At 40.5% G+C, this 20,491-nt stretch overlaps 1 protein-coding gene across 6 annotated transcripts in view; it reads right to left on the bottom strand.

Moving 5' to 3' along the window:
• The window catches only part of FAT3 (FAT atypical cadherin 3), a 613,920-nt gene that overhangs the window by 397,759 nt on the left and 195,670 nt on the right, over positions 1-20,491 (bottom strand). The window lies entirely within an intron of this gene.

The following is a 20,491-nucleotide window of genomic DNA, read 5'->3' as shown; positions in this document are numbered from 1 at the left end:
CTACTTAAATTACACTGTATTTGAAATTTCTCTGGCCCCCAAAGACCAGTCCAATGTTCTAGCTAAGTATAATTTTTTTAATCCACATCAACTTGCCTCTCAGGGCTGCAACACACAGAAAGTCAACTCAGGGGCCTACCCTAAGTAGAATTAAATGTTCTCCTGACAAGGTTAAATGAGGTTTCTGGATGCCTTCCTGCTGATTTTCATTAAATCAGAAAGGCGTCCCCCAGTTGCGTCCCCTCTCCATTGGGGAAACTTGACACTGGAGCTGAATGAAACAGAAACATCAAAGAAAGAGAAATGTGTGCCTACATGTCTTTTACCAGTTGATCTGCAGAGGCTGGCCTGACTCCAGATGATGTTGTTGTGGGTAAAGGAGAACTGGAAGCACTGCCCTCCTGGAAGGAAGGGTGGGGGAGACTTTTCCACGGCGCCCATCTTGGAATGAACCTGCGTTGTCCAGAATAACAGCCACCGGTCACATGTGGCTACTTCTTGAAATGGAGCTAATCTGAACTGAGGAATGCATCCATGCAAAATGTGCCCTGGACTTTGAAGATTAAATAGGAAAAATGCAACGTATCTTTGATAAGATACTCTAATATAACTCTTGTATTTTGTATCTAGTGGGTTAATAGAATATGTTACTAACATTATTTTCACCTTTTTTCCCCTTCTTACTGGAAAATTTAAAATCACATATGTGATGGGATTATCTATCTATTGGATTTTATAATGTTAGTGCTGATTTTATCACGAGGTCCACAATCATTCATGGGTGTACAACATTTTGTTTTCCTTAAATGGCCAATCATTTGTTGGTTTCATACGTCAGTTAGACAGCTAATAGTTGTTACGTTAAAACAAAACCGGACTGGGCAATAAAATAATGTCTCGGACAATACAGTCCCCTCAATAAATGTTAACTATTTATATGTATAGTTTTTATCATGTTGAATACAGTGAGTCAAAGCTTAAATTTAAGGAAAGCAAATTTCTTTAGTCCAGGACTTCTCAGAGTTACTTCTCTATTTTATATGGAATCTGATTCTCCAAAAAGGTATGTGGCCAGTGTTTCTCAGACTCATTTGATCAGACATCATTTTTAATTTATTATTACTTTTTGAGCACCTTAAGGGACTAATTTTTTTTTTCCAGAAAAGGTTTTGGGAAATGGTTCTAATATTTATTTGGAATGTGGAGAGGTAAAAAAGATGAGTCTTTTATTTGGGACCAGAGAAACTGGAGTGTGACTAGCACAATAAAAAGAGCCCAAGAAAGAGGAAAGGGCCATTTGGCCTGGCCCAATGTACATGGTACATAGTACACAATAGTATATGATAAATACTTAACCCATAGCATTTGGTTTTATTGGTGAACAGTTTGAAAAGCAGCACTTAAGCAATAATCTGTCTTACTATGACCCACTTACTGAACCTAAGCCCTAAAAACATCTTTTGATTAATTTCTTAACATTCAAATCTTCTCAAAGCTGATTTTTTGGGGGGAGTGAAGAATAGGAGCTAATCGGCAGTGCTGTGAGCAGCAGCCGGCAGAGATCAGTAACAAGGACAGGGGTATCAACTTAGGGCTGCCATGAGGATGCTTATACGCAGTTATCCCCTCACCCTCTTTTCAGTCATTTCCATCAAAGAGCTAGTATATGCTTGTTCTATTGAGCACTGACTGAATCACAGCACACAGGTCATTACAGCACTGTCCCAATGGGTATATGTTCCCACCATAATACTTTAGCAACCCTTTCCTGCCTTGCAGAAAATCTCTTCTCTGCATGTTCTTTACCAACTACCACTCCTCAGTTATTGATCAACCCCTCCTCAGTGGCAAAGATGTTTATGATGCGCTTCACAGTGACAAAGGACTTCCATTAATCTCTGATTGCCTCTTGGTAGCAACTACTAGATGCTTGGATCATTTCCCTGAAGGTGTGTGACATCACTGTAAAGTCCATGTTTTTACAGCTAGAAGGATGCTCTATGGACAGTCAGATACTATCACTTGCATACTTTCTGGCATTTGTTCCAACAACGTGAAATAAAAGCCAGAATGAGTCCAGAGGAAGAACACACCACCTACAAGAGCTCGCCAGCAGAGAGAACATACGGAGGGAGCACTAATGCTCATTGGCTGAGAGCATACCTACAATCTGCTCTTTTAACTCCTACTGGCTGAAAGCTAGCACCCATACTCAGAGCTGTCATTAGACAGATAGATAGAACTGTATCCCAACGAATTGTTTTCTCTCTCTCTCATCTGTCCATCAGTCCATCTACATACATTTAAAGAAAATTTCAGAGAAAATAGTGCTATAAAGAATCAGAGTTGCTGGGAGAAGTGTTTTAAAAGACATGCGCTCAAAAACGTTCCTTGAACATTTTTTAGGCAGGTACTTGTGACCAGTTCCTGCTGGGCACTGTCACAGCTTAGGGAAAGAAGGTGCACATATACAAGTACTGTGGCCTAAAAGTTGTTTTTGTTGCAGAAAATTTAATGCAGCCTGCACCTAACTTTTTTCTCCCCTATAAAGAAGTTTCTCAGTTCTTGCCCCTGTTCATTAATTTGGTTGCCAATTATTCACTTCTCTCTGTTTCACATGATGGGTGCTACCAGGAAAAATCACAGGAAAAGGCATTATTAAATTTCAGAGAACTATCTACATGTATATGATAAGGAACATCCAAACACTGCCCGGCTCACGTAACTAACGTTCACTTCCTTTCATTCAAAAAGCTTTGCTTCTTTCCTCCTTTAATGTCTTTCATAAATTTGTTCTCCAGGGACTGTTGGCTGCTGTTAGTTATGCATATCAACTCCCGCTGGGCCAGAGGAAACTTAATTATTCTAATTTTCAAGGTCAGAGAAATAATCCAAAGATGCCAGTTTGACAGCCCAAAGAATAACCCGAGCTCAAGGGGATCAGAGACAGGACTTGCTATGGAAGGCTGGTTTACAACCTTATCCACGGAGATGTGCTGAAGGTTCACTCGCTTCACAACCCAAATTAAATTGCTTAGGACAAGCTCCCCCAACCAGTGACCGGCCAGTGAACCTGGCTGTAAATAGGAAACACTTCTTGGCCCATGAGGGGAGGGCAATTTTCTCTCCAGGGTCCCTCAACACTGCAGCTTTTTTCAGACAAGCAAGTGCTTACCTTCGCAAAACCACTTAAACCTGCCTGCTTATCCACTGAGGTTTCAGCCGCGAGGACAAGGAAGAGAGAAAGGAAGAAAGGAAGTGCTTTGTCAAATTTTAAATGAAAGCTGTTTTGCAGTTTTTGGGAAAAGTAACTCCAGAGTAAATTTCAAGTGACTGACTAGCAAGAATCAGGATTCTATTTGAAAACATCTTGATTTCTTAAGGAACCTGTACCTGGAAGCCCAAGTTTACAGGATGTTCAATATTACAACTAAGGCGAACCATACTGAAGGATGAGTTTCTAAGCAATGCAAATCTATCTGGGTAAAAATATTTCAAGGAAACATAGCCAATAAGACATCCATCCTTTCCATTTAGCATTGCCACAAAGGCAAAGGATATTTTACGCTCTTTAAAATTACCAAGAGGTAAGTAGACTTTGGGATTTCATGGCTTCTGGACTATAACTTCTGATTCATCGGGAAGAGATACAATTCCAAGTTCCCGTGTCTAACTCTGGGTATAAGATTTACCTCTTTCCTCCTCCTTCCCAAATCTTGCTGCTGCTAATTGTTTCCAGCCCTGTGTCGTTCATAAAGCCTTTCGGGAATCAGAGGCTGTGATGCTATGTCTCCTTCAGGCCCTTTATCAAGCTCATTCATAAAGATCTTCCAAGACGTCTCCTGGTGGAGACTGGACCCATAAATCCCACTGCCACCAGCCCACCCCTTCCATGTAGCCACGAGGAATCTAAACTCTGGACATGAATCCAATTTGGGAACAAGGTCCCACCCCCGCAGGAAACTGTGTAAGCCGTCCTTAAAGAGGGTGCTGTTCAGCCATCCAATGCCAAAAGTTTAAAAATGCAATTAAAATTTTAAATAGTAAGCACCATGATAATCACATTTGAAAGAAGGGGATTAAAAAAAATAAGGCCTTGGGACACGTAATGGGCTCTTAGCTGGCCTGCCAGTTCTGAGAGAATCGGCTCAGGCAGGCTGTGCACAGACAGTTGATGATTGTCACAGATGTTTGGTGCTCAGGCAGCGTTCCTCTCTGGCTAAGGAGGTGGTTACTGCTGGGAAAGACAAGACCTGGGGAAGGAAGCCGGTTTCCAAATAGTCTGTGGTCTGAAAGCAGGTTTCTCAGACGTGGATTTCGGGGTATCAGGTCAGAGTCAGTTTCAGAAGAAGTCCAGTGGCCAGGGTAACTTCATGAGAAGGAAGTGATCTACATTTGGGAAGAGAAGGCCACTACAACTTTCAACAGAGAGTTCACAGCAAAAGTAGAAGAAGCAAACCTAAAGGAGAAAATATCTGTCTATCCTTCCTGGATAGTTGATGTAAAATCTTGTTTTGAATTCTAGAGGATGAATGAGCTTTCACAGCTTTTTCCTACATCAAAATTCCAATTTTTCAATTTGGAGGAAAGCTCTAACTTAGCCCGAGGTGGAAGAATGGAACAACTGTATTCAAATTCCACTGCTACGGAGCTGTTGAAGCCTTTTTTGCAAGTTACCAAGTTTCTCTGTGCCTCAGGTTCCTCATCTGAACTTGACCCTGTACTGCTGTCAAGAGGACATATGGCCCCTAAACGTACTCCTCTGGCTGCTCTCCAACACTTGACTCGTTCCATTCATCTCCAGTTGGAGTGATTCATTGGTTTAGCACATTTGGAAAGAATAACGAGGGGCCCTACACTCAGCCGTACTCTTTTCCCTCTTGGGATTGAGCTGCCCATAGGGAAGCCCAATTCAACTGCCCATCTCAGGGCTCAGATGCTGCTAGGGTCAGGGGACCAGACGAGGAAGCTTCCACTGCTGTTGTGACTGGTGGGCACATCTGTCTAATTCTGGGATTCATTCTTTGCAAGCGCATTTGACTCCGACACTAACCTACATCTGCCAATTTAGCATCTCTACAATAAAGATGATATTCTGACCTCCATCTCTTTAGCTTTTTTCTCAAATGTTCAGAACTCAGGTTGAGAGGAATGATGCTCTTTCTTAGTCTCCCTCAGGCACCCCCACCAATCACCAATCTGCAGACTAGGGGTCAGGATGTTGTAAGGAGTAAATGAGGAGGCAACTGAAACCACCTACCCTTGAGCCCCATTCAGAATCAGACTTCATGAAAAGTTGGCTGAATTGTAATCTTGCACCCCCCTGCTGAACTAGTGGCCCAAGTAGGCCCCACACCCATAAGCCAACCAGCCACCAGCATCTCCAGACTCAAGACAGAGGCTGGCCCCTGAGCAGCCACACGGAGCCCTTGGGAACTACCTAGGTAGCAACACCTGTGAGCCTTGCAGTCCGTTTTGGAGTAACAGCATGAAAAGCGTAACAGCAGAATTCAGAGATCAGTGGCTCTAAACTGGGTTTAGTGACAAGTCATATTCCCAAGACTGAAGGCAAAAGAGCCGGGAGAAAGAAGTGTGAATCCTGTTTTTCCCAGCACACTTTCAGCAGGACACAAGGACAATAAATTAATGAAGTGGAGGGAGCCCAGTCTTACCAAAAACTCCAGCTGTGGTTAGAGGAATTTATCACAGAGAATGAGAAAAGAAACTGGAATTCTGAGTCAAACATGTTTGCTAAAAACGAATTCATAATATGAAAAGGAATATATGTATGTATATATATGACTGAAATATTGTGCTGTACACCAGAAATTGACACAACATTGTAAACTGACTATAATTCAATAAAAAAACAATGCAAGTTAAAAAAAATATGTTCATGTTGTAACCTCAGAAATGTGGGAACTGTTTAGTTTTTATTCTGCCTGCAAATGTGTTCTGTGCTACCCACGCCTGTCTGAGTACAGATTTTGCATCTTAAAGATTAGTGAGGATGATGAACAATTCTAAATATCAAAAGTAACTGTTTCCATGACTTTAACTGAATAACAGAACAGGCCCAGGACTTATAATTCATAATGCTATGCATTTATCTGCCCTCTGAAAATAAGAAACCTTCAAGAGTCACCTCTTAAGTGGAAATGCACATAAATCCAAGTACAATCATGAAAAAAAAGAAGGGGAAGAAACTTGGCGAGAGCAAAACGGAGCACTCAGCTCTCTGGGGGTAGGTAGATAATGATACTGACATTTATTGGATGCTTGCTTTTTGCCACATATTGTTCGAAGCACTTTCATAAATTCATTTCCTTAGTCTTCACGGCAAACTTTGAAGATCAGTGGTATTTTTACCCCATTTTATAATTAAGGGAATTGGCCACAGTAAAGCAAAAAGACTTGTCCAGGGTCATGTAACTAGTAAGTAGCTGAGCCAGGAGCCAAACCCAGGCCATCTGGTCCTAGAATGAGTTCATTCAGCCATTTCCCACAAGCCCTCCCTCTGGCTCTAGAATGAGCTTCTAAAACTTCAAGTTCACTTGAAGCTCATTCTGGATCCTACCGAACTGTCACTGTATTTGCAGGATTTTATTCAGTATCCACCCTCTGCAAAGGTACAAGTGCTCAAGACAGGTCCTACTACCTTCCCCTCCAACTGCTTATGGGATTAGCATTGGATAAAAGGAGCCACTCAGAATCTTTTCTTTCCACTTTTCCTTCCAGAAATGTTTCCACATCCCTGACTATTGGCCCTGGCTCACAGCAGTAGATGGACATGCTTACATGAAGATGCTTGCTCTGGCAAGGTACCCAGGGAAATCTCGTCCAGATTCAGCAAAAGAAGCGTGTTATCTATTTCCAAATAAGACCAGAGAAACTTTACTCTGTGTCTTAATCTCATAGGACATATACACACAAGTGTTACTGTAATAGGGAAGAACAAATCTGACTCCATATTGGATCTGTTTCTTTTACTTTAACCTTTGGATTCTATTCCTTTTGCTACAAGTTAAGAATGTTGCATCTAGCCTGAGATATATAGGATAGTCTATTCTCAAGGCTCTCACCTTTAAAGGTATAACACTTTTACATCTATATAGCAATGAAAAGTCACAGAACAGAAAATAACATTTGTCCTGTTGGAGGTTTATAGGAATACTGTGACCAGACCTACGTGGACAGCTCAAGAACAAAGGATTCCAGCACCAAGAAGATTGCAGCAACCAACCACAACCCCTCCCCTTTTGGCATAAAAGAATCCTGAATTTTAACTTGAGTAAGAATTTTCTTTGGGACACCAGTCCACTATCTTCTTGGTCTGCTGGTTTTCCAAATAGAGTCACTATTCTTTGCCCCAAAAACTTGGCACTTGATTTATTGGCCTGTCCTGCAGCAAGCTGTATGAGCTTGGACTTGGTGACTTTGGTTACCTGTCCAGTTACTGTACTTCACATGGGGGTCAATGGCATTTTCCTTATAATACTATTTAGCTGTTACTGGGCAGCTGGTGGGCCAGGCTGGTACTTCTTGAAGAGCTCCATCTTTATTTTGTCACCTAGTCTTTATCTGTAAGTAGATGTTACTGTTCTCACTTTACAGAAGAGAAAACTGAGACTTGAAGAGATCAAGTAGCTTCCCAAAAGTGACTCAGGGGAGTGAACAGTAGAACAAGGATATTAGCCCAAGTCAGTCTAACCCTGAATTATGTGTTTGAAAGCACTACATATATACGTAGATGTAAATATATTACATCATATATCTAAAATACGTATTATATGTGTGTATAGCATTTCCAGTTAGTTAGAGAAAATGTTGATAAGAATTATCAGGCTACATTCAATCAACATTTATTTGCTACCCAATTTGTTCTGCAGTATGCCAAGCTCTGTAGATTCAGAGATGGGTTTTGGACAGGGTGGTTAACCGCAAAAAGCTTACAGTCTAGATGATTTTAAGAGATAGAAAGTGTTGAAAATGCTAAGACATAAGACTACAAATCCAGAGGCATTGACTCAAAGGACCATTTGCAGAGATTTACTTTGATGAATAACTGGAACTATCTGAAACTGCATAATATTTCCCTGAATAAGTGAAAAACTGAATATGAAAAAAATATATGCTCCATTTGCAATGATACAAAAAATATCAACAGGTCGAAGACTAGAAGACAGTAGACAAAACAAAAATAGTTTTCATATGGGATTATAAATATAGCCTATAGACATATGGATATCTCTAAAATTTAATACGTGAGAAAATTATTATAGAAGCACATTATATTCAAGAAAATCATAGTATATTACTTTTTTGTCAGTGAAAATAAGGGAATCATGTAAAGGGACCAGCCACTCTAAAAAAAATCTATTGCATACTTTCTGGTGTTGGTATTTTGATTGGGAAGCTGGTTTTAAACCTGATATTGATTAGAAAACCTAAAGTCCAAAACTGGCTAAAATCAGATAAGAAAGAGAGTAAAAGAGACTGAGGAAAGGGCTCATGGAAGAGCTGATGGGTAGGTTTAGGGTCCATAGAGGGTCTAACTGTTAAGAGCAGCCTACGCTCTGGAGCCAGTCTGCCTCTGTTACATCCCAGCTCCAGGACTTTAGGTGAGTTACTTAACATCTCTCCTGGCCTCAATGTCCTCATCTGCAAAATGGGGCTAGCAGCACCTCACACAGTGTTGTTTTGAGATTATAACACATATTATTACTCTATTATTCATGACACATGTCAGTTATTATTTCAACATTGACTTTGACTTTCCATAGACCTTTTTTTATGCTTCCAACTTGACCTTAACTTATTTGGCTGGGGTCAGTGACTTTAGGTCAAGGAACTGTTGTTGCACGTATATATGACTATACATGACTGGTAAATTCCCCAAAGAGGTTGATTAGTGTATTCATAAGGAGGGATGATTAGCAAACAAATGGATCAGAAGTTCAATTTATACTTCAGTTGTAAAGGACATAATTTGTTACCATTGAACTTTTTCCCCTAACAGCAGGTTTTAGAAAGAGAAGATACTGATCAACCTGAGGTCATTACTACAAAACACCAAACTGTAAAATTCCACATCTACTTGTGAAAATCACTCCCCACATCCTTAATGCTCTCATCACTGAACTGTCTAATGATGAGAAAGATATGAGGAAAGAATCACAGATGAGAGCTGTGACCGGGCTACTTTGTAGGTGGAATTATAGATAATTTTTCCTTGTTGAAGACAATACACATATACATACATATACACATATATACACACATACATATATAAATATATACATGCATACATACATAAAAATAAGTGTTCAGCCATTCTTAATCTAAAATATCATCAGAATCACTTATAGACTATCTTAAACATACAAACTCCTCCCCCTGTCCCAAATTCCAAAGACTCACAAGCCAGAATTTCTGTGAATTTGTATTTCTAAGCAGATATTGAGATGATTCTGAGTTCCCGCCAGGCCGGACCATTATGGGACTCGTGCGGGATGTCTTCCTTTGCTCTGCGGGTGATGAGATCCAGCAACCCAGACCTGGATGCTATCCCTCCCTGAAAGGAACCAGGTGGGAACTCTTCTAGGAAGACAGTGTAAATCAGTGATTCCCAAAGTAACTGGATCAGAGTCTCCTGGAGAAGTTTGGAAAACACAGCCACCCAGGCGCTGTCCACAGTGATTATGACTCCACTGTTCTGGGACATTATAACCCTGAGCATCGACTGGAAAAAAAATTCGAATGTGATTCTAAACCACAGCCAGGTTTGAGAGCTACTGACTTAAAATGGTATCTTAGTTACCAGGGCTGCCACAGACTGGGTGGCACAAACAGTAGTTTTTACTTTCTCACTGTTCTGATGGCTGGGAGGTCCAGGATGAAGGTGTCAGCAGGGTCGCTTTCTCTTGAAGCCTCTCTCCTTGGCTTGCAGATGGCCGTCTTCTCCTGTGTCTTGACGCTTTCTTCCTGCTTGGTATGTCTGTGTCAGACTGTATTAGGGGCCATCCGAATGGCCTGGTTTTCATTTGATTAGCCCTTTAAAGACTATTTCCAAATACAATCACATTCTGAGATACTGAAAGTTAGAACTTCAACACATGAATGGGGAGGGGAGGTGCACAATTCAGTCCATAACAGTTTGTAGATTTTCAATCATTGTGTGTTATCAAAATGATAGAACCTTTTCCTTCCAAGACAGAAGCCACTGAAAGAGAATAGTCATTACATTTCAGTGATGCCGTTTCTGCTAACTTCTTGTCAACGTATCTTTGAGAAAGAAAAGGGCTTGTGCGTTGACAGATGCCACAATCAGGGCTACTGAGCACTCTTACCTAACTTTTGTAAAACCAGGTATTTCATTCTTAAAAGATCAGTGTGTTTCTAAGAAAATAATATAAACTATATTCCACATTATTTTTCCCAGTAATATTCATTCATATCATTAAAGGATTTTTCTTCTTGGGAATGTGGTAGACATTTCCCCTTTGTCTAAGATGAACTCTAACAATTATCTATGTCTCATGGTTTCTTAGAATGATGCAACTCTTATTTCATTTCTCTATCAAATGTTCAATATAGCACTCTTGCTGTACAAGACACCGGATCAAGCGTTTTTATACAAACAGATTAGCTCACATTATAAACTCCATATTGTACATTTCACATGTACCCCTACGTATGAAGATATGGACTTTGATAGAAAAAAAATGTCAGACTTTGAACCAGAAGTTCAAGCTCTAGCTCTGTCACTTAAGCTGAATGACACATAGAAAATAATGTCACAAAAAATGTAAGTTTCCTCACGGTGACATTAACTAGGTCATTTTGTAAATTACTCACTTTGTAAATTATAAAAGAATAAACAACTTGAAGGGCATCATTAAGATTTCTTCCTCTTCCTCATCTTCATTCTCCCCCTCTTCCTAACTTCTCTTTCTCCTCCTCATAATTCTTATTTTCTTTTTCTTATTATTATTATATTACCACTACCAAGAACATGACACTTTGGAACAAGGGATTAGAGGAGAAGAACACATTGAGAAATAGTCATCTCCCCACAAAGAATAAATTGGTTTCTTGCAAAAGCCCTTCAGGAAATAGCTCAAAATATAATGTCTTAGAACAAAAATAAAATACATGCTTCCTGCTAGACTGGCCTTGGCGACTTGAAATATTAACTGGACAATTCTCATGTGTAAGAGACCACATGGCGATTCATCTTTGGTTTTCAACTTCTGTTCGCAGGGCCAAGTCAAGGGCTTAAATCACGTACTGGCAACAGTTCAAAAGAATCCAGGAGAACCTGAACATTTCTATAAAAACAAAATAAAAAGAAAGCAGGCTGTGTTAAGTTGTTAGAACGAAACACATATGCCAGGAATTTTCTCAGTAGCTCTGTAAGCGTCTGACAATACAGTACGGCATGCACTTGGGGACTGTCGACTACTGACATCCCATCCCTGTTCCCCAACAGCTGTGCCAAATTTGGAAAGCTTATTTTTAGAAACAATAAACTAGAAGAGCCTCTCCTCTCTCAAAAGACTGGTTTGCTGACTTAATTTTTCTCTCACTGATGTAGGAGATTCCAGAATGACATTTCTAGGTTTGAAAACACAAGCTCTTGCACATGTACAAGACACGGAAATATTCCTTGATGAAACCTTTCAAATGGTTATGTTTATAATTTATAATAGAATCAAAACAGATACAGAAGGGAAATCAACTGCTGGCAGGTCAATCAGCAGACAGCCTCCAATTTGTGTGTGCCTATCACTGGAGCGCTTTCAAAGAGCTTACATGTGTTGTACAGTGTTTCACTCGTGATTAGAAACATTTGGGGAAATAGAAAAAAGGGAATTCTGGTTCAGAGGATGCTGAGGCTCAAATACCTTAGCTCAAGTATCTTAGCTAACAGGTAGCATGGAAAAAAATGAACATCATGTCTTTAAAGATGTAGTTTGGGATTCAGGATAATTACCTACCAAGCTTCATCAATGAAGGCGGACACATCTTGCTTTGTGGTTCACTAGTGTGGGAACATGGCTTCTCTGGGTACCAGAGCAGCAGGCAGATATAAACACATTAAAACACATTAGGAGGGTAGGGTATAGCTCAGTGGTAAAGTGCATGCTTAGCATGCACGAGGTCCTGGGTTGAATCCCCAGCAAGTCCATTTAATAAATAAATAAATAAATAAATAAATAAGCCTAACCCCCTCTCCCCAACCCCAAAAATACATTAAATGCAGGCAGTTGCATATAGTGAAAGAGCTGGACAAGGTCATGTCTTGATTTTCTTTGCCATCAGCTTTGCAGGAAATTTTAGGTGTCGGTGCCTGACCACTACTTTCTATAGTGCATCTCAGTCTACATCTGCCAAGTAATTTTTAAGTTTCTTCATTGCAGAGAGAGTATGAACAGCTTTGTTTTACATATGCATGTATTATTGGTGGTGCTGCCCGTAGCATTTTGAATACCACAGGTGCTCAAATATACTTCCTAGGTTTTGCATCTCAAAAGAAAGCCAATCACTTATTTCAGGGCTTCAACACCTCACAGAATGTCTCAGAATGGAGATGCACCATTTTTCGAAACATATCATGTCTAAAGTCAGCCCTGGCTCATGAATGTGCCTGTAGAAGGTGGGCAGTTGGAAGTAAAAGTAAGTCTTTGAAGGATCTTTCTAGAGTTTACTCAAGTAGCCGTCATGCCCAGGAAATTGATGAGGTTCTGGATAAAATACATCCCTGGAAGCTTCCCTCTCAACAGTGGCTGCATCTAGAATTATTCAGTTGTTACTATTTCTATTTTAAATCCCAATGGAGCTCCACTTGGATCTGCAATGTTGGTTAACGGACAGAAAGAGACAAAGGCTATTTTATGGCGGTTTCAGCACGGACTTCCCTAATGGGCACGAGATGCCATTTTTAGTTTTAAATCAGCAGGACAGACTGCAGATCCTCCGGATTCTGATAGGAAACAGTGAAATCAATCAAGCAGCTAAAGACCGATATTAAAGGCTGGCACCCACTGTGGAGTTCCCATTGGTCATATTCATCCTTCCTGATTTGGGGGTCAGCTGTAATTCACCATCAGTGCTAAAATGCTTGAAGAAGTATTTATTATCTTCCAGACACAATTTATTGCTTTTGATTATTCATTTTTCATTACTATGGGCAAGCAAGATGAAATTGTTTCAGAAGCAACTGCTTATATTAATCTTTCAAACACATGCTCCATGTAAAACTCTCTGTCAGGGAAACGGATATAATTCCTGCTGCCAAAACAGCCATAGATAAAAGTAAACCAACACGAAATAAAACTAATTCTAGAGTCCAAGCAGCAGTGGAAAAAGAGGAGCAGACAGACGATACACTGTGTAGATTCACAGGACGGGCGGGGGAGGGGGGATGCTTGAGAGTGCATTTATTAGACCCAGCAAATTTATTCTATGCGCATTTTAATTTCTACAGTCATTTAAATTAGCTCTTTATTTAACTGTGAAATTAGATTACTTCTCTGTCTAACATGCAATACACTTATGAACTTAATAGACGAGAAGGAGCGAGGTGGGCGTCACACAGCATCTTTGAATCCACAAACTGCCTCTCAGCACTGGGAGAGATGGGAAACAACCACCTCACTTCACACAACAGGAGCCTGAGACCCAGAAAGGTTACAGACGTGCCTGAGGTCACGCAGCTAGCGAACATCAGAGCCAGAACTCGAACCAACCTTCAGAGCGAGCCTTGTCCATTCTACCACTTGGTGAACACATATTTGGATAGTTTGGGGTTTGAAAGCACAATTATTACTATGCTTTTGGTAAAATATTACTTTCCTTTCAACTTTCCCTCCTTACTGAAACTCTCCTTCTCACTGACTCCTAAGACACTGCAATGCATCCAGCTCCGTGTCTATTGTCAGTTTCCTCATTGGACAGCCCCCCCGAGCATGACCACTCATGTAATGGACGTTCCTCAACGTTCTAGTCTCTTTCTTCTTTACCTGCTAAAGGTTCTAGTTACAAACACCTCTGTATGCCATTATTAGAAAAATCAGAATCCATTACTTTAGTTCTTTTAAGTTTGATGTCCAGAGGACATCACTGCCCGAGAGCTTTGGATGGCAACCCCAGAAGCGCACTCCACCAGTGCAGGGCAATCTGTAAGGGCCAGCGCCCATGGCCTGGAAGCAGTCCTCAGGCAACAAAGGTCCAAGGGCTGTGGACAGGGGTCGACTTGGCCTCAGCCTGGATAAATCTGAGACGTGTTACAAACCACTTCCCAGAGCTCCCCAGCGGGGCTGAACTCCACTGGCCCAAAGTGCCCACTGGTTCATACCTTTTACTGGCTTTTTTCCCTTCCCAGCCTCACCTCCTTACCTCCTGCTAATGTTTCCCAGATCACCCCCTAACAAACGATTTGCACTGAAGTGCTTGCCTCCAATTCTGCCTCTGGGGAAACCCAAAATAAGACATCATCCAAACACCACATTGTACATCTCAGATTCTGCACTTCTGACTCTCCATCCAGAACACATCTCTCCTGCATCTTCACCTTGTCTGAGTTACCCACCCTTCAAGGCTGGAGGTCAGGCTCAGCCCTACCAATCCTCCATAGCTGGTCACCCAGGGAGACTGTCACCATCTGGAGAACTGTGTGTCTCTGTGAAGATGTTTACAAGTGTATTTACTTCAACTACAATCCACGGACTAATTCATGAGCTCCCGGGGGGCAGACACCCTGCCATATTCATTCTCACCTCCACGAGAGCAACTGTGCTTCCATGTGGTAGGCCATTTGTTCAATGTGTGCTGAAAAAAAGGTGAACTTTTTAGAAATGTCCCTGAATAAAACCATATGTTTCTTATTGAAGGATGTTCCCTTATGGAGTTATTTTTCTATCTTATGGGGAGATCTGGCTTTCACATTGTGTAATAAACACACCTCATAAGACAGAGTACATGAGAGAAAAGTGCTAAAGTGCTCTCAGTCCTGTTTTATATCAGAGGTACAGGAGCCTGCATGTTGCAGAAAACAATTTTGTATCGTCCTGAGTCTTAGCACTTTGAGATCTTTTGTTAATGATGCAACAAAGACTCCTGTAAGTGAAGGAATCTGGGCATCAGAGAATCTGATTATACGCAGCCTGAAATTGATGATGTTGCAATTCTAGATGCTGTAAGGAAGGCAAGCTCTCCCACCAGTATCCATGTGCCAAAGCAAGGATTTGGGCTTCTATCTGTGTTTTCCTCACATACACAGCTTTAACCAGATGTGGGTCCCTTGGTTAGCTGGAGATGGTAGGACTGCCCACACATCAGCTTGATCATAGATCTGGTGGGTGAGCTGCCCTTTTCATGGTGCTACAATCTACTGTGCCCAGGACGTGATTTCCCTCATCACAGCAATCACATCCCAGCAAGCCTCGAAATTTTGCTTTGTATTTCTTAACTCAAATTGTGCTTCAGTTATAAAATTTAAAACTTCAAACCATAAATAAAAGCATGAAGATAAAGAAAAAAAATCACCTATATTCTAGAGCTGGAGAATGGAGATGTTGCAGAATAATGTGAATGTATTTAATGCCCCAGAGCTGTACTCCTAAAAATGGTTAAATAATAAATTTTGTTACTATGTTTTAATTCAATTAAAAAGTCATCTATGGCACAGCTACCCAAAGGTAACCCTGATTAACATTTTGATTTTAATCCCTTATAGAGTTTAATGAATGACAGCGTATATATACATGTGTGTATATATACACACACAAACACATATATTTTTAATAAGATCACACCAACGTATTTTATACCTTCAAAATCATTTTAGCATTATCTTGATGATCTACATTGATAAATAACATCTTTTTAAATGCCTAGATATTACTAAATTGTATAGATTTGCCATCATTTAACCAAGCCTTCATTAGTAGATATTTAGGTTGCTAGAGAGGGATAAATTGGGAGTTTGGGATTGGCAGATACAAACTACTATACACAGACTAGATAAACAACGAAGTCCTACTATACAGCCCAGGGAACTATATTCAATGGCTCGTAGTAACCTGTAATGAAAAAGAAAATGCGCGCATGCACGCACGCGTGTGTGTATAACTGAATCACTGTGCTGTACATAAGAAACTAACAGAACACTGTAAATCAACTATACTTCAATAGAAAAGGGGGGGAAAATAAACCATCGTTTCTGCATACTTTTCTAAAATCAGAATTGCCAGGCCAAGGGGAGGCACATTTGTAAGTTTTTAACATACACTGTCAAGCTACAATCTATAATTTCACTTTATCAAAAGAAAGCCTCCCTTCCTGTACATCATCACGCAATTACTCTCCCTTAGTCCGGGTCTAATCATTTCTCGGTCTCTCTTTCTGCCTGTCTGCCTCTCTGTCCATCTGCTGTTTCTCTGTCTCTCTCTTTCACACACACACACACACACATACACACACTAAGGAATGGACTTCAAATTTCAGGCGTCCAAGACCAGCCATGATGAAGTTTCAACTATTTTTTGGAGTTTGCATCTCCCTTCTTGCATTCATGCATTACACAGCAGAGCCAAGCTGGATTACTCCCAATGTTCCCATTAAGACTCAATTCCCTGCCTCTGTTTGTGTCCTTCCTTCCTGAAATATCCACACCCACCACTAACACCTGTTGAAAATGTATTTTTTGCAGCACAGCTTGGAAGGGATGTGTTCCTGCCCTTCTCCATCCTCCATCACAATAACAGCTAATGTTTCCTGGACTACACTAATGGGTGGCCAGCTTATTTCATTTAACTTAAAACAGCCCTATGAGCCATATTGAAATAATGTCCCTCCTTCATATAGATGAGGGTACTGAAGCTTGGGGAGGTTAAATAACTTGCTCAAGGTCACACAGCTAATAAGAGGGAGAGCTGGATCCAAACCCAGTTTCTCTGCCTCCAATTAATCATTGTGTAATTAACATGGGGAAATATTTTAACTTGGTTTTAAGCTTTCCCATTGTTAAAATGCATGAAGTTGGATAACCGTAAAGGTATTTTCAACTCTGATACGCTATGAGATTTTAAGAGTTTCTTAAATATTTCATGTTTCAGTTTTCAAGCCTTTGCATCCTTCAAAATAAGGCTGAACATTTATTTACTGCCTACTCGGACATTACTTAGGTAAATAAGATTTCGTCCACTAAGTTCACTGGAGACAGGAGTGAAAAATCACAACCCACTGAATAAATGTCATGGCTATTACTACTTCTTGGCGATCAATCCATTGATGAGAATGGCAGCATAAATATTAACCAAAACTTCAAAGATGGGAATCAAGACAGTATTGGAGAACAACTGTTATAAAACTACTTTTCATGCAAGACTGAAACTTTTGGAGGTTCCCAAGACAAGTGCAAAAATATGCCTTTTCTTGATTTTTTTCATTTGAGGGCTGCTGTGTAACACACCACACTCTCTTGGCTTGTGCTCAGGAAACAAAACAACACAGAACAGGCACCAGAATATCAGTGTGGACCCGTCAGAAACCAGGAACTCAGAGGCCAAAATGGAACAGATGGACCTCAGAGTTGGCTCAGGGCCTCAAATCAGAGCCTTGTCTTGTTGGGTCTTCGCTGCGGGCCCTGAGAAGCAGATTTCCATCTTTGTCCCTAAGTAGGGTGGCACCTGATAGCACTAGGACCTGGGCTACGACCAGCCAGATATGTGAGGCTATGCTAAACTGACAGGCAGTGTCTGAACTCTGAAAGGTGGGAACCCATTCCTTCCAGAAAAGATTCCTGTCAAAGCAGAGATAATTTGGTATCAAATGAAAAGGAGGATAAAAAGCCCTTCACTCCTGAGACTCCTCAGGACGTGTCACAGAGGGATGAAAACATCCTCAGAGGTACTTTCAATCATGCATTTATAAGTTAGAAATCTGGGAACTACTAGATTGCAAAGGTGATGCAAGGTCAGAAATGGTGTTTTACTCAACTTAAAATCCCCAGCACTTACCACAGTAAGATAATGAAAATATAGGGAAAATAGGAAGGAAGAGAGAATCCTTAAGAATAAAGTCCTTCAGAGAAAACAAACTGTGGTTGCCAAAGGGGAAAGGGGGAGAGGAGGGATAAATTACGAGTTTGGGATTAACAGATACAGACTACTATATATTACTACATATAAAATAGATACACAACAAGGATCTACTGTATAGCACAGGGATCTATATTCTATTTCTTTTAATAACATATAATGGAAAAGAATCTGAAATATACATATGTATGTATATGTATAACTGAATCACTTTGCTGTACACGTGAAACTAACACTGTAAATCAACTACACTTGAATAAAAGTTAAAAAAAAAATAAGAAAGTCCTTAAGAGCCCTGTTACCTCCTTTGGCTGATTCTTGCTATTCTAATGCCAGTTAGTACCCGTCACTGTATAGACAGTGGGGAAAAGCCACCCACTGGGGCACTGAAATGTCATATATGAGGACAAAGATTTAGAGATTATTTGGGACAGCCATTCACAAAAATAAAAACAGCTCTATTAATGAATGCTGGACAAGTAATGTGTGCGGTCCTAGAAGTACATGTTTATCCAACCCCCCAAACAAGTCTGAGAAGCAGATGTGACGTAGCCATGCTGCAGAGGAGCAGACACAGGTAGCTTGTGTCACACGGCTAATCAGCAGTGGAGACCGATTTTTCAGTCAAGATCTACCCAGCTTGAGAACCAGTGCTATGAACCAACATCAAAGACTCTAGAATGAAGTGAAGTTGCTACAAATGGCAGATGCAGGAGAGATTCCGAGTCTCCACGTCCTTCTTGGGTTCTCTCCACTCTGTGTCACAGTCATGGGCTTCAGGAGTGGGGATTCCTCTCCAGGGTGACCTCAAGCTTGCCTGCCCGCATTTTCTAGAGAAATAAGTGCATGTCTGTGTCTAAATTTCTCCTTTTCTTCAATAGTTTCTGAACTTTCTAGAATGCCAGACAATCCTTCTAAAACTATATAAGTTGCAAAACTTAAGGAACTCAGCACTAGGTTGACTATCAAGTCAGCAGAGGTGAAGGATGAAGAGTTTCACTTTGATGTTTTTCAATATAGAACTTAATAGAATTCTCTCTCCTTCTTCAAAGATCCTAGCAAGGCCAGGTTTCTGCTAAGGGTTTACCAGCTACTCTGTGGCAGTCTATTGCAGGGCAAAGCTGCCTCATGGTTAGTTCCTGCCACTTTTCACGGATTCTCTTGGCAGTTCAGAGCCTTCACAATTTATCCTGAAGCAAGAGAAATGACAAGTTGCTGAAATACTTACAAAGATATGTTTGTGGCAGTTTCTACAGGATAAATAGTGTGTCCCAAGCAGCCAAGATATTCAGGAACATTCTTCTCCAAACATTTCATAAAATATTTCACAAAAACATTTTATAAAATATTAAAACGGCTTCAAATACAAAGTGACATATAACTCATGTGTAGTTAAAAGGCTATCTAAATTACCAAGTGAGATGTTAAAAATATTTTTTAAAATTATTTTAAGAAGCCACAAGGTCAAAATGGCAAAATTCAGTAAGTTCCTGATAATAACTACATACAAAAACACAATAAGCATCTTGACAAATTGTCCAGCCCCAGCACAGCCTTGGGGCACTAAAGAAAGCTTTGTAGTGATGTTCATCCACCATTTGTCCTCCTTCAGTAAACAGTGTGCTGGTTAATTTTATTTGACAATTAGGCTATGGTGCCCCATTGTGTGGTCAAAGACAAGCCTAGATTTTGCTGTGAAGGTATTTTTTGTATATGTGATAAACAGTTGAGTCAATAGACTTTGAGTAAAGCAGATTATCTTCTATAACATGTGGGCTTCATCCAGTCAACTGAAGATCTTAAAAGCAAAGATTGAGGTTTCCCAAGGAAGAAAGAATTCTCAAGACTGCACCATAGAAACCCTGCCTGAGTTTCCAGCCTGCTGCCCTGCAGCAGAATTTGGATTCAAGACTGAAACATCAATTTTTAGCTGAGTTTCCAGGCTGCTGCTGGCCTGTCTTATGCATTTCAGACTTGCCAGATCGCACGAGCACATAAGCCAATACCTTAAAATAAACCTCAGTAACCCCTACCCTCTCTCTCTTTGTCTCTGTCTCCCCCTCCCCCATAAATACAGAGATCGACAGATCTAGATGTGCATAGATGTTTCTCTGAAGAACTCTAACACAGGCAGAGTGACTGTATTTCTTAATTAGCTTGAGGTAGTCCCGACTCACACCTGTTGTTGTGATGTAATTAAGAGCCTCCCCTTTCCCTCTGAAACGTGTCCTGGTTGGGATGATAAATCATATGATCTCTTTACACACAGAGCTAAAGATAGATTTATGATATTCCTAAGTAATGAGCTCTTTCCACTTACGATGTTGTTTTTCAAACTTCTCAGTGACCCCCCATAAGAAATATATTTTCTGTCACAAAACAGAACT

The sequence above is a fragment of the Camelus dromedarius genome, chromosome 12, assembly GCF_036321535.1.
Source record: "Camelus dromedarius isolate mCamDro1 chromosome 12, mCamDro1.pat, whole genome shotgun sequence".
Taxonomy (NCBI): domain Eukaryota; kingdom Metazoa; phylum Chordata; class Mammalia; order Artiodactyla; family Camelidae; genus Camelus; species Camelus dromedarius.
This window is presented reverse-complemented; position numbering and strand designations above follow the sequence as displayed.